Genomic DNA, 13,922 nt, shown 5'->3' with positions numbered 1-13,922 from the left:
TTTTCTTTGTGAAAGAGGGGAAAAGGAAATGTTAAACTATTGGCTGCATCACTGGTTTTAGATAAGATAAGATGAGATACGGTAAGATAGTATGGCCAATATTGTTGTCAAGTCTTGAACTTTTTTTTATGTTTTTTTTAAATTGCTTTAAGGGGTGTGACTCGAAAGCAGCGTAGATATGGTATTGCGCTAGGTCGTAATTAGTGTTGGGTCAAGTAGCTCTTTTGCAAGAGCGGAGCGCAACGCTCTCGCTCTCTAAAGTGTGCGGTGCGCTTGAGGTAGCTCCACACGGAGCGATCGCACACAGGAGCGATTGTGCGATGCGCTCCCAGGAGCGAATTTTCGCACCACAAGGAGCGCTGCACGCACGAGCGATCCCTGCGATACAACTACCTCTTTTTCCCGTGGGGTGTGCGGGAGCGCGCACAATAAGATGACCGGAGCGATTGAAATACCTCTTTCGCTCTTGACACACTTAGAATTTTTTTATTTTTTTATAATTTTTCATCTGTTTTCTTATTTAAAGCATTATTTGAGTGAAAAGAAACTTAGTTCAACCAATTGGCATTAAAATCAATCAATTTAAATTTTTTTGAAAAATTTCTCAAAAAAAGGTAAGGTGTAAGCCTTATGAAATTTTCGAGTTGAAAATTTTTTTAAAACTTTTTTTTGATTTTTTATTCTATTTTTAATTTAAAGCATTATTTGAGTGAAAAGAAACATATTGCAACAAATTTGCATGAAAATATATCACATTTATAAATTTTGCTAAATTGCTCAAAAATGAGGAAAATTTGACATTTTCTCAAACAGGGTAAGGAACTTGGTTCCTCGAATAACTTCCGGCACAGACATCTGAGGGCATGGCCGTCCAAGAAGAAAATGTAGCCATTGGTGTCATCTACCGACCACAGGTTAAAGATTGGCGATCCGTTGGATACCGACCGAGTTATAGGCAAAACTTGGTGCAAAAATGAGCCTTGGTAAATTTTCATTTTTTTGAATTTTTTGGTTTTTTTATAATTTTTCACTCTTTTTTTATTTAAAGCATTACTTGAGTGAAAAGAAACACATTGCAACCAATTGGCATTAAAATAAATCAATTTATTTTTTTTTGCAAAATTTCCCAAAAAAACGTAAGGGGTAAGCCTTATGAAATTTTCGAGTTGAAGTTTTTTTTAAATTTTTTTTTTGATTTTTTATTCTATTTTTAATTTAAAGCATTATTTGAGTGAAAAGAAACACATTGCAACAAATTTGCATTCAAATATATCACATTTATAAATTTTGCTAAATTACTCAAAAATGAGGAAAATTTTACATTTTCTCAAACAGGGTATGGAACTTGGTTCCTCGAATAACTTCCGGCACGGACACCTGAGAGCATGGCTGTCCAAGAAGAAAATGTAGCCATTGGTGCCATCTATCGACCACAGGATAAAGATTGGCGATCCGTTGGATACCGACCGAGTTATAGGCAAAACTTGGTGCAAAAATGAACCTTAGTAAATTTTATTTATTTTGAATTTTTTGATTTTTTTATTATTTTTCACTGTTTTTTTATTTAAAGCATTACTTGAGTGAAAAGAAACGCATTGCAACCAATTGGCATTAAAATAAATCAATTTATTTTTTTTTGCAAAATTTCCCAAAAAAAACGCCTTATGAAATTTTCGAGTTGAAAATTTATTTAAATTTTTTTTCTGATTTTTTATTCTATTTTTAATTTAAAGCATTATTTGAGTGAAAAGAAACTTATTGCAACAAATTCACATTCAAATCTATCATATTTATAAATGTTGCTAAATTTCCCAAAAAACGTAAGGTGAGTAGCCTTATGAAATTTTCAAATGGGAGCGCATCGCACAGTCGCTCCTGTGTGTAGTAGCGCTCCGTACGGAGCTACCTCTTTTTCGCGCGTGCTGTGCGTGAGCGCGCACAATATGATGAGCGGAGCGATTGAGGTACCTCTTTGGTGTGTATGGTGTATCAACTGAGAAAGCTTTTTATAAAATCAATTTAATTTTAACTTGAATTTAACTTGAAAAGAATTAAGAAATTGTCCTCACTTTCGCACTTAAACTCGAAAGCCAATTAAATTGTGAGCGATTTATAGAAATTTGGCATAAGAGCAAGACTATTATTACCTATTGAGCTAAAGCGAGCTGAGAAACGGCCCCAATTTTGAAGACCTCGGATGGAAAGTTACTTATAATTTGATAATAATATTCATTTGAGGAAAAAACGTAAACCTACGAGCGGAAAACATTTGCTTTACTCTAAACCTTCACTGAATGGCTGGGCAAACGGAGCATTGAAAAAGAATCCCTCTTTTTTAAACGCATCGTGGTTTCTTTCGTTACAACCCTTCAAAGGCCCAGTACATGATAGTACAATAGTATTTTACTACTGTGAGCAAGACGTAATTTAACTTTTTCTATCAAATCAACTTCCCGGCATTTGAAGATCTCCCGTGACAACAAATTATACATCTCTTGATGAAAGCACGGCTGGAAACCCAGGCAGAACTACTGGACGGAAATGGTCATGAAGATGTTGCAATCTCTTTTAATTACTTGCTACCAATGTCTGATTTTGTAGAACATTCGCCTAGGTTGTGGGTCGTTATCAAAGGGGGCATTTTAATTGCTTTGCTTGTTTATTTTTTTGTTTTGCTTTGTGTGTATATCTAGCACCTAACGCTGCAGCAAATGTGTACCGCGTAAGCGTGCCAACTTACAAATCAAATGTCCGCCAGTGTTACGGATAGAGCACAAGAAACGTTCTCTGGAAAACTTCGCCCAATTGGATTCGTTTCATGGTTGACGTAAAACTTCCTTTTTTCCTTGTTTTAGAAAAAAAAGAAAACGCCAAAAATTCATTTCAAATTGAACGGTTATCTTCTCCCGGATGTAAATTCGAAAGCGAACGAGTGCAAATGGAATGGAACAAAAAGCTTGAAACGTAAATCCGATTTCCCAACTCGAAATAGTAGCGCTTGAAGCACGTGGCTATACCATATACGTCGACGCATGGTCATACATCGTAGTGAATGAATTCCACATCACCGACTGCACATGAAATGCAATGTAACAAAGCTGTTGAAATGATTAATTGCATCGTACAAATACATTTTTCCGACGCACAATCGCCATCGACAGCATTAGGCAGATCCTTTTCGCACCGTTAATAAAGCGTTTCAGCGTTTCAATTTTAATTAGAGAGCCTTCATTTTCGGAACCGTTTGGTGAAACATCCGGAATGGTGAATGGTACATGGTCTGCTGACCGTCCACCTTTATCAAGTGATCTCAATTTGCCTACCGGCACGTACCATCCAGCTGGTGGAAGCAAAACCCGAAAACTCGTTGATGATTCAGTTCTTGCCGTATACCGTTATACCGATACAGTGACGTACCACCAAATGTGTACATAATTAAACTGCCATAAATTATGTTCCTAATAGATTCAATTTGTTCACACAAACATTAATCTATACGCAATCAATACGCAGTGAAATAATGGTTTATATAAACACCACAAGCCTCAAATTGATTACGTCGTTAAGCTCGCTGACGGCGTTAGCATTAAGAACTGCTGGAAAATATTTTACTGCTAAGGGTTAACCACAATTCAGGAGGCTCCATACGGGTACCGTCAGGTTTGGTCGAAACATTTTTGGCGAAACAAAATTTATTAGTATTCAATAAGTTGCATATTGGAAATTAAAACGTTGGTTAATGGTTTTTGCGATATAAAATTTTAATGCTTTGTGGTAAATTTAAAAAAATACCAAGCTACATCGGACACAATTGGATTAAATTTGTAGTTAGTTTTGGACGGCACTGTGACTTTCCCATGCGGATCTGAACGTTGACGATTCGTTGCAGTTGTATTCCGAAGGACCTCTATAGATTCCTCCAGCGTGTCCAACACTACGGCAACTACACCAACATACGTATTTCAAGTTAATAAGTGAGCGTGCGATAGTTCTACATCTACCAAAGGGAAAGAATCATCAGACCACGACCGGTATCGAGCCATTGGCTGACGTTTGGAAGCTAATTTGCTGTTCCTGCTGCGTCACGGACAAGTAGAACTGTTCCGAACAGAGAACTGTTAGAACACCGAACACCAACATGGCAGTAGCATTGCGTACCGTGATAGACGTACCGATACAACCATCCTGACGTGTGCCACAAATTCCATCAGTGAGAGGAATCCATGAGGGAATTCCGTGTGTGCTTCTCCCGATAAGGGTGCTAATCATTTCATACGCTTCGACAAAAGTCGCACACGAATGCATCGATGCAACAGTGCTTTTAGGATTTGATTTCGGCGGGAATCGTAAATACTCTACGAGATCCGAGTTTTGAGGAGCTTGAAAGAGCCAGAATCCACTTTAATCGGTGATTGGTAGACTAGGTGGATTAAAATTCTGTTTAGACTGCATTAAAGCTGTTAATATCAGCTGTAATAGCTTATTTTTTCTTTTTCTAACATGGCATTAAATAATGAATGTATGAAAATATTGAGTGATATAAGTGATTATTAAACGAATCCTTTGGCTATCTAGTGGATAAGCCCCTCCGGTGAAAGACTAGGCCCTTGCGAAGAACTCTACTTTTGGCCCATATAAAGCTCTTTTGATACCAGTACGGCCAGGCCGTTCTACCTGAATAAAAAAAGAAGCTCTTTTGATCGTAAAGTGTTCCATGAGCTAAAGATTTTAATAGCTGACCAAACTACCTCACCTGTCTTTCTTAGAGGTCGAAGTAATTTATCCAACGAAAGAGAGGAGTTTTTGGACGATATCGACATTATAATATGCAAGATCTGCTTGACATACCTAAGATAGTATGTAGTTAAAGTCCACCATTAGCATCATATGCTTTGACGACTTCCATACCATGTCCTTAATCCTTTTATTAGATCAGGGAAATAGATTTTTTTTCCCAGAACTTGAGTTGATTTGAGATATGATCCTCAATGTAAATCTTTTGCTCAGAAGCCAATAAATTAAGAAAGTGGATTTTGTAAGGACAGCTAAAAGTAAATAATTCTTGTGTGTTAAAACTTTTTCAAAATGATTTGTTTGCTTTCATGTCTTCTGGCGCAGCGCCGCTCAGTGCCTAAAATATTTTAGCAAGATTGTCGTTTATTAGTCTTCAACGGTGCAGCTGAAGGCGGAAAGTTATTACTCTCGCCTGGGAAGGAAGCTTAGGGAAAGTCGAGTAAGCTTGCGCTGAATGATCTGGAACCGAGCAAAGTAGAAATTATAGTAGCAGGACTTTTAGTACAAAACCATCCTCTCTGGACGATTGTCTGCACTCCGAACATCAGCTATGGATGAACTGAGGATCAACTTGGAATTTTCCTGTATCATATATTAACACAGGTATCCCTGATTCCCTAGTTTTATAAGCTACCAGCATGTCTTTAAGTCGCTTGTATGCTGTGTAGAGATTTTAAGTGTCATTTACGCTTATCACCCTTTATATTGCACGTTCTATTTATGCAACGAAACTTGTTAGTGAAGATCATGGGACTACCACATCATTTTCATCCTATTCCGTTAACATTTACTAGTTATTTTTAACTTTTTTTAAAAGTGTACACTTGGGGCGGGGCCCGGTGGTGCATGTGATAAACGGCGCCCGTCCACACGGCAGGACCAGGTTCAAATCCCATCCGGACCGTCCCCCCGTAGCATGGAGTGAGTATCCTGCTACGTGGTAAAATAAGTCTTGATACGGCCAGGCCGTTCTAACCGAGAAAAAAAATCTATTTCCTATTTCTATTTGTGAGTTTTAATACTATTCTTAACAGTATAATTTGATAAATAAAAAAAAAGAAATTTACAACTCCATCATTTTCTATCTCAACCTCCAATCATCATCAAATGGCCTAAAACGTTCCTGTTTGAAAATCTGCGGTTTTGTTACGATGCATGATTATAATGTTTAACAATTTACACAATTGTTGTATGCCATGATGAACTCAACCCGTAACACCCTATTGAAGTTCAATTTGGGCCCATTACATTGCTTTTAGATTGATGAGCCGAGAATTGTCATTACTGATTCAACAGAATCAAAACCACAGTCCGTATGAAAACCGCATCGTTATAAACATACAGCCAGCACTGGAAAAATTAACTCTGGTCGCATCCATTGCTTTTCCGCAGCAAAAAAAAAACGCAGGAAAAACAGGAAAGAGTGAGAGTAACTAGTGAACAATAAAAGGAAGCACCCAAAAACGTACAAATAACGGTCGGCGCGCAAGTAAATAAATGTCCAAACAAATAAATCAAACTCATACGCGCGCAGGCATGTGACGGTTCGCTTGGGTTGTTTCACTGTACGGATATGAAGTGGCCGGATTTACGATGGCCATGAGGGTCAGCCACACGAGTGGCTGTCACGGGCAGACCGCAAAAAAAAATCCCTTCATTTTCCCACTTCCCATGCCCATTGGAATCGGTTGCCCTAGCATGTGGCTGGTTTCGAATGGTGTGAAAAGTTAGCACCCGGCTCAAACCGGGTAAACCGGAAACTGATCGACGGAGGGGGGGGATGTCGGTATTTTGCTGTCGTTTTGTTGTTGTTGTTGTTGTTTCCTTCCCACGGGGGAAACCCACGGGGAACCATTACCGATAAAAACCGACCCAAACACACACACACACGGATGGAGTCAATCGAACCTCCTAACCTAATGGCCGCTTGCACACCGCAGCATCGCTCTTATCGCTTCACCACAAATCACACCGGAATGATAAATGAACAAATATGATTAATATTTTTATTTCCAAACCATGGCCGCCACGATGCGTTTCCATCGGGGCAAAGTGTTGTACGCACGCTGACACGCTTAACTGTACACCGTAAACAGTGGTGTGCGTAATAGTGCGTGTGGTTTGCGAAAGTGTGATAATATAGATAATTTTTCCTTCGCTCAAGTCAAGTTAGTGTAAATTAATGATGATTTTAACATTTCGTCTCGATTTTATTCTTGACAATTACTCACTTTTATTGAGTGAGTGGCAAAAAAGAGTGAGTCGAAAAATAAGCAGTCATCGTAAAAAAAAGAAGTCAAATGAGAACGCCAAAAAAGAAGTCAAATGATTAGTTTAGAACATTATTTTTTTAATAATCTCAAAAAAAGTAAAAGTACAATAGTAAAAGATTCGAATCATTATAATCACTCCTTCACTCTGGTTCAACTCTCTGAAAAAGTGATTATTATCTTCTCTAGTGCATACTGATTGATAATTTTCAATGTTTTCGAATAGATTTATTTGTATTTAAATTTAATTTATTTTCTCGTCGTTGTAACTGCTTCTCTAGTTTTCAACATTTTTTTTTTTTACTATAAGGTTTTAAAGTTGATTTCGACTCATTGACTCATATATAAATATACATTAAAGGGGGCGGCCCGGTGGTGCATGTGACAAACGGCGCCCGTCCACACGGCAGGACCGGGTTCAAATCCCATCCGGACCGTCCCCCCGTAGCATGGACTGACTATCCTGATACGTGGTAAAATAAGTCTAGTAAGCCAGAAATGGCCGGCGCGACCTGTAAGGTCGTTAAAAGCCAAGAAGAGAGAGAGAGAGAGAACAAAACTGACAATATTTCCGAAAAGATTTATTTATATTTAAATTTAATTTATTTTCCACTTTTTAAGTTTCGTTGGAACTGCTTCTCTAGTTTTCAACATAATTTTTAAAGTTAAAATTTTGAAGTTGATATCGAATTGTTTCAGGTAAAACACAAGGAAGAAATGCCTTGTGAAAATTGTAATTACTTCAGCCCTCTGTGACTGACAATACGGCAAAAGTCGTAATCATGAATTATAAATAAAAAGTAAATCGAATTGTTTCATATATAAATACTAGCTTACCCGCCAAACCTAGCTTTGCCTTTAAACATGCGTTTTGTAATTAAAGCAAACATTTTGAGAGTTCAATCTTGATTCGCGATTAGAGAATATTGTTGATTATTTTAAAATTATTTAATTATGACCATTCTTAATCCAAATGATATTCCCGATCAAAGCAATTTTTCTTTTACTTTTGTGGCTCTTCTTCTTCTTTCCTGCTACTTCAGGAGGCATTTCTGGCTTTCCTTGACGATTGGGATTTAATACCACGTCCTTCCGTGTAAGGCGTCGATTCCACATGTACCACCGAGCCTCAAATTACTTGCTTTTTACTTACTTAACACTCACTTAACGTTTTATTGAATAAAATTGCACAAATAAATCGTCATGTGTATCTACTCTGATTGATTTGTTCGTTGGAAGTTTTTAATCTCAGTAGCATTCAACATTATTTGTGTTGCAAAAATGACTATGCCTACTTGATAACTTTTTTTTTTTTTTTGCTCGGTTAGAACGGCCTGGCCGTATCAAGGCCTACTTGATAACTCCCGTAGGAAAAACAGAAAAAAAACTCATAATATTGGCCAGAGGCCACCTAGCGAAACGAAAAGTAGCGGTAAACCTATTCTCATACCTAACGAACGTTTAGCGAAAATTTCATACAAATCGGTTCAGCCGTTTCGGAGGAGTTTGCACACTAACACCGCGACACGAGAATTTTATATATATAGATACATTAAAGGCTTATGTCTTAAAAGCAGTAAGGTCCGGTATCAGTAAATAGTTTTACCATTTCCGAAATAAATTTTCCGATGATATACAATAAAACAGTAAAAAAAAGGTAAAAATGAAACATGCAAAAATCTAGTGAAAGCTCAAAATAAAAGTACCAAATATATTCCATACACTGTAGTTAAATGCTTTCCTATGTGTGCAACCATTTTAATCCACTTTGTTGTTGTTGTTGTTGTTTGTGCCACACTTGGTTTCAGTTTTAGCTCTGACCGAGAATGGGTGGTTCAGTTTTTTACCACCCAAGAACCAAACACTAAAGCCACCGGAATATCGGAGAATAGTAGAGGTGGAAGGAGATGATCACCGAAGCACTCATGTACGCGGCTGGTTGTTAGGATTAGCCCGCGTGTGTGTGTGGTCACATGGTGAGCCGGTGCGTATAATAGTGCGTTGCCCGACGTTCTTCCGTTTCACGCCGTCCTGCGCCCCATCCTAATCATGCCCGAACTTGAACGGTTCGGTTGGCAGATGAAAGTAATAAAAAATAATAAATAACAGCTTTCCGGCGTTTTAGCGCCGCGCGTATGTGCGTATAGATGTGTGGCAATATTTCCTGCTTTAACGCTTTCCATCACTTTCCACTAACAGGGTGGAAAGTCGAGCGGAAGTCAAATCTTTACCCGGTAATATCCGGCTTCTCGCGGTTGGTTCTTTTCCTCGTAGAATGAAAAGAAGTAGTTGCGGGGATAAAGGGAACGGCAGGTAGGAAGGGAGGTCAGAGCCGGTGATGATTGTAACGCGCTTCATGAGGTTAGCGACACATCAATAAATAATGACAGTTGCCGCTGTCGGCTGTCGGCTTAGCGGTCCCTACCCACCATCCGACAAGCTTAGTTACGGACCGGTTCCGGAATTAGGAGAGAAGTGGAAAAACGGAGTAGAATGAAAGAGGGAGGGGGAACTAGTGTTTTTTTTTTAATATTTTCTCTCTCTCTCTCACCTCATCCCTATCTTTACACTCTACTCGATGTTCCGGATGTTGTCGAGGATGTGCAGATTACGCTGTACAGGAAGTTTCATCAGCAGGAAGTGCGGAAATAGAATGGTTGGCGTATAAGGGGAAATTGACCAAGGGTGGCTTTAATCTACCGAATAACCGGATATACGGTGTTAAGAATAGGTGGGGTGGGCTTGCGGATTAAGATAATATATCACACAATGGATGGTGCCGCCTTTGCATGGTCGGGTGCAGTGACCTTGAATGATTGTAATGGGATCCGGGAAAGTTAGTTAACGATTTTTTTATATGAAGGATGTACATTAAAATTAATATAGTTTTGAGCTAATATTTAACATAATGGACTGAATTTTTCCCTTTCCATACAGCAGTTAATGGACAATTTTATGTTTGAAAAATCAGCCTAAACAGTGAATGGAAATGGACGCATTAATACAGTGCGAAACATAAATATAAGATTTGAGACACAATCTTAAAAACCTTTAAACTTACAATTCTGTCCAAACTCTTCGTATTTTTAAAAGTATACAGAATTTAGCACATAATTGAAGGGTAATTCTTAAAACCTTTACTATCACTCTATTATGCGAATATTAATTAAAATCTTTTTAAATGCAATGAGCAACTGAACAAAAATTTAGAGTAAATTGTTTTTTTTTCAGTACTTCGAGAAAATTACCTTATAACTCATCGTGAAAAAGCTTTCAAAGTATCTATTCAAATTTTCTATTTTGGGCAGTTTTGTATATATTTATCTTTCATATCGAGATGCTCTTTTAGATTTTTAAAAAAGTAGTTTATTAAACTCTTGTATTGCAGTTTGGTTTACTAATAAATTGTACAAATAAATTGCCCTAAAAATATCATCGTTTACTGAAACAGTGATAGCTTCTTAATTAAAAACAAACATTCAAACAGTTCAGATTAATATAAAAAGTCACACTTCAATAAACTATGCACGCTGCTTCAACTATCTAGCAAACAAATGTGTCCACATGCAAACAGTCCCCGTTTGTTTCCCGGGACTAATTGTTTAATGAAAGCATAAGTCAAAATAATGCCTTTTAAATTGAATGCAACGTGAAGGCGTAGTAAGCTTTACGGTTTAGGGAAATCGTGTAACTCCCACCCGAGAGAAGGCAAGAAGAGGTCAAAGTGGCAATAATTTGCTACACTTCTTCATCCCTTCACGAGGGTTTAGGAAGAAGCACTGCTTTTGGCCATGTCCCAGTGCGAGAGATTTTGTGACTCGCCCGCTTCTCCCCCTTTTTTGCCCCTAAGCATCGTTACATTACTACCGTTCCAAATATCGCATTCGTTAGTCCGGTTCTATTCCCATCCTGACCATTTTGACCCGTTTTTGTGAGCTGTAGAAGCTGTAGACGGATGGGCAGGTGGAAAAATGTAACCCTTGTTCCAGTGGCCGTACTTCACTATCTCTAGCGTCCGACGTTGGTAGAGATTTTAATTGCTATTTCCTTACGTGACGTTACGCGTACATCCTGCCTTTATATAGCGTGTGCACTCTTGGTACGAATTGTAACCCCCCTCGGAGGGAATTCAACGTTGCTTTTCCACCTGTTTCTCTCTTTTTCCCTCTTTCTCTCTAAGCCAACTTCCGAACCATTGCTGATCATCGTTTAGCTTCGAGGCCCGGTGGGCCAGATCCATAAATTCAATCCATGTGCCTAGGGTAGCGTCAACCGTTATCTTAGGCATGTTATCTAACCGGTAACCTTTTCCGGGAAAGTGCACATTCGTTGGTAAGACACGGAATACGTACCGATTTTCGATAGCGGCCGAGAAAGTGCAGAACGATGGTGATTGTGTACCGATCAACGAGAAAGAGAGAGAGAGAGAGTTCCGGAAAGAGGGAAATGAACCCTTGGTCGAAGATACTTAGACGATGGACGTACTCCGCTCTTCAGCGGAGATTGGAACGTGCTATTCATGTTCCGTTGCGCTTAGACGCATTACTCCTGACGTTCCGGTTTTTCACACAAGCGCGCGTTCTACAAACAGCTTAAAATGTTGCCACGGCACTAATCCGGACCGTTTTTGGGTGCCGTTTTGCTGAGATGTAGGGTGCAATTTTTGACCCATCCTCCCTGATAAATGCATCATATAGTACGGCGTGTCACAAGCATATCTATCCAAAGTTCTTGCGGCACTTGATGGGGGGGAATGGTATGTGAAGATAACACACATACACATCAGTCTGTGAAAAGTGTTCGCGTGAAGAACATGAACTTGGCGCGAAAGTTTATCGTCACCGGACATTCAATTTGCAGCGTGAATCGTTAGCACGTGGTTCGGTCTAGGTGTCAAAAAGGTAAAATTCTTCGTCACACTACAACTCGCTGAACATTCGAATTTGGAACACGAATCTTATGAAACTTGCGCTGCTTACGCTAAACCAAATTTGTCCACTCCAGTTCAAGTGACTCTTGTGTGTGCAAGTTCGTTACAGTAGTGAATGGATTCAAAGGTTTTTTTTGCCCCAAAATTGTCCCTAGCTGAACAACGTCGGTACAACCTAATTTGAATATTGGAGCAGAGTTACGAGTGGGGAATATGCCTCCCTGCCCAACAATCATTCATGATAAAATTCCGGTAACCGAACTCGGTCGAACTGGTGCAAATATCCAGTCCCAAAACGAAGCCGGTGTAGACCGGCCAGGTGAGTGTTGAATAATACGCACGCTCGCCTATTAGGAGGTCAGCAAAAGGGAACTAATTGAATTTTGTTGACTTGCAGCTTTTTGTCGGATGGTGCGGAAATGGTAATAGGCAAATGGGGAAACTTTGCGCCCGTCGAAAAGACACGATAATCGGCAGACAAACTTCGCCACAAGGAGCACCGTTATCGGGTAGGACGAACCTCCCAAACACACCGAAAAACACTGTTAGATCATCTGTACAGGTCGCTTGAATCGCTTACCTGACCGCTCGAACGAAAGACCGATTCGGTGTAAGAATCTTTAACGGTCACAAATCGTTACGCTTGCCTTTTTCTGAAAGTGTTTGTGCAAAACTGGCTGTGTGTGAGTGTATGTGCGTTAAAGTACAGACAAACCACAGCTCTGTTTGACTATTGATAATGGAATAATAACTCATGTCCCGGATATGGGACATCGTTTGCTGGCGGTTGCCTTGTGTGAACCCCCGGGAGAATGTGATTTATTGTTTTATGATGGATTTTAGATGGCTTTTCCCAATGGAATTCACCATCTCCACCCCCCCACGACGCGACCAGAGAAAGTAACGTTTTGTGGACTTATTTTACAAATTTGCGTACGGAATTTGAAACATGCGGTGACACCATCAACCGTTAGGTCATTATTTATGGGATAGCTAAATCATAACCTGTTGAGCGTAGGATCGATCAGGCGGGGCCGGTCGTTTAATAATTGACGATGTTATTTTTTGCGTTGATTTTTATCACGGATACCATTAAGGTTAGGAGCAAAAAATATGTTAAAGCTAAACCGGTTTACTTTTAAGTACATAAATCAAGCATATCGTACGGTAATGTAAAGAAAATGTTTAAGTGATTTGAATCGGAAAACTTATCTAATTCGCTTTAAATCGCTTTTTAATCAAATCGTAGATCATGAATTGGCATCAAAAGTGAACGAAAATATAAAACAATTCTTTATTTTAAACAAACACTTTTTGAAGACTAGTTTGAATTGTATTTGCAAATAAAAAAAGAACAGTTATTTAGAAAAAAAACCATTGCAACTTGTAAAATTTGTAAAAGTAAATAAAGTCGTTTTTCCGTTGCGACGCAGTTAAGGAAATCAATCGACTATAAAACTGAAAAAAATAAATAAAACGAATATACAAAGTTTGATAAATGTTTGTGTCCAGCGCTTCACATCTAATACAAACGCATGATGTTGAATACTGACCGTACTGACCATTTCAGCCAATATCTTTCTTCTTGAAAGAACAAGCATCCCCGGTAGGAAAAACAATTTCGATTGGTTTCTCGTGTTACAAACACTTGGTTCCCTTGCTTGGCACTATCTGTGTACAGTTTGTCGTATGTGTCGCGTTTCACATTACTTGCCCAAGGGTAGAATATTGTCAACTTCAGACAGACGAATGGAATTTTCAATAAAAAGGAAAACCACCAACCAACGAAACGGTTTGCAGTGCTTTCGATTGTCTACGAAGCGTGCTTCACGCGGCACGTGGTTTCAATTACATTGCGAACAAAATTGAGCTTCAAGCTTATCGTTAACTACGGGATTTCTTGCATGATGGTTTTTGTTGTGTGTAAG

The sequence above is a fragment of the Anopheles funestus genome, chromosome 2RL (genome assembly GCF_943734845.2).
Source record: "Anopheles funestus chromosome 2RL, idAnoFuneDA-416_04, whole genome shotgun sequence".
Lineage (NCBI taxonomy): Eukaryota > Metazoa > Arthropoda > Insecta > Diptera > Culicidae > Anopheles > Anopheles funestus.
Note: the sequence above shows the minus strand (reverse complement) of the source record.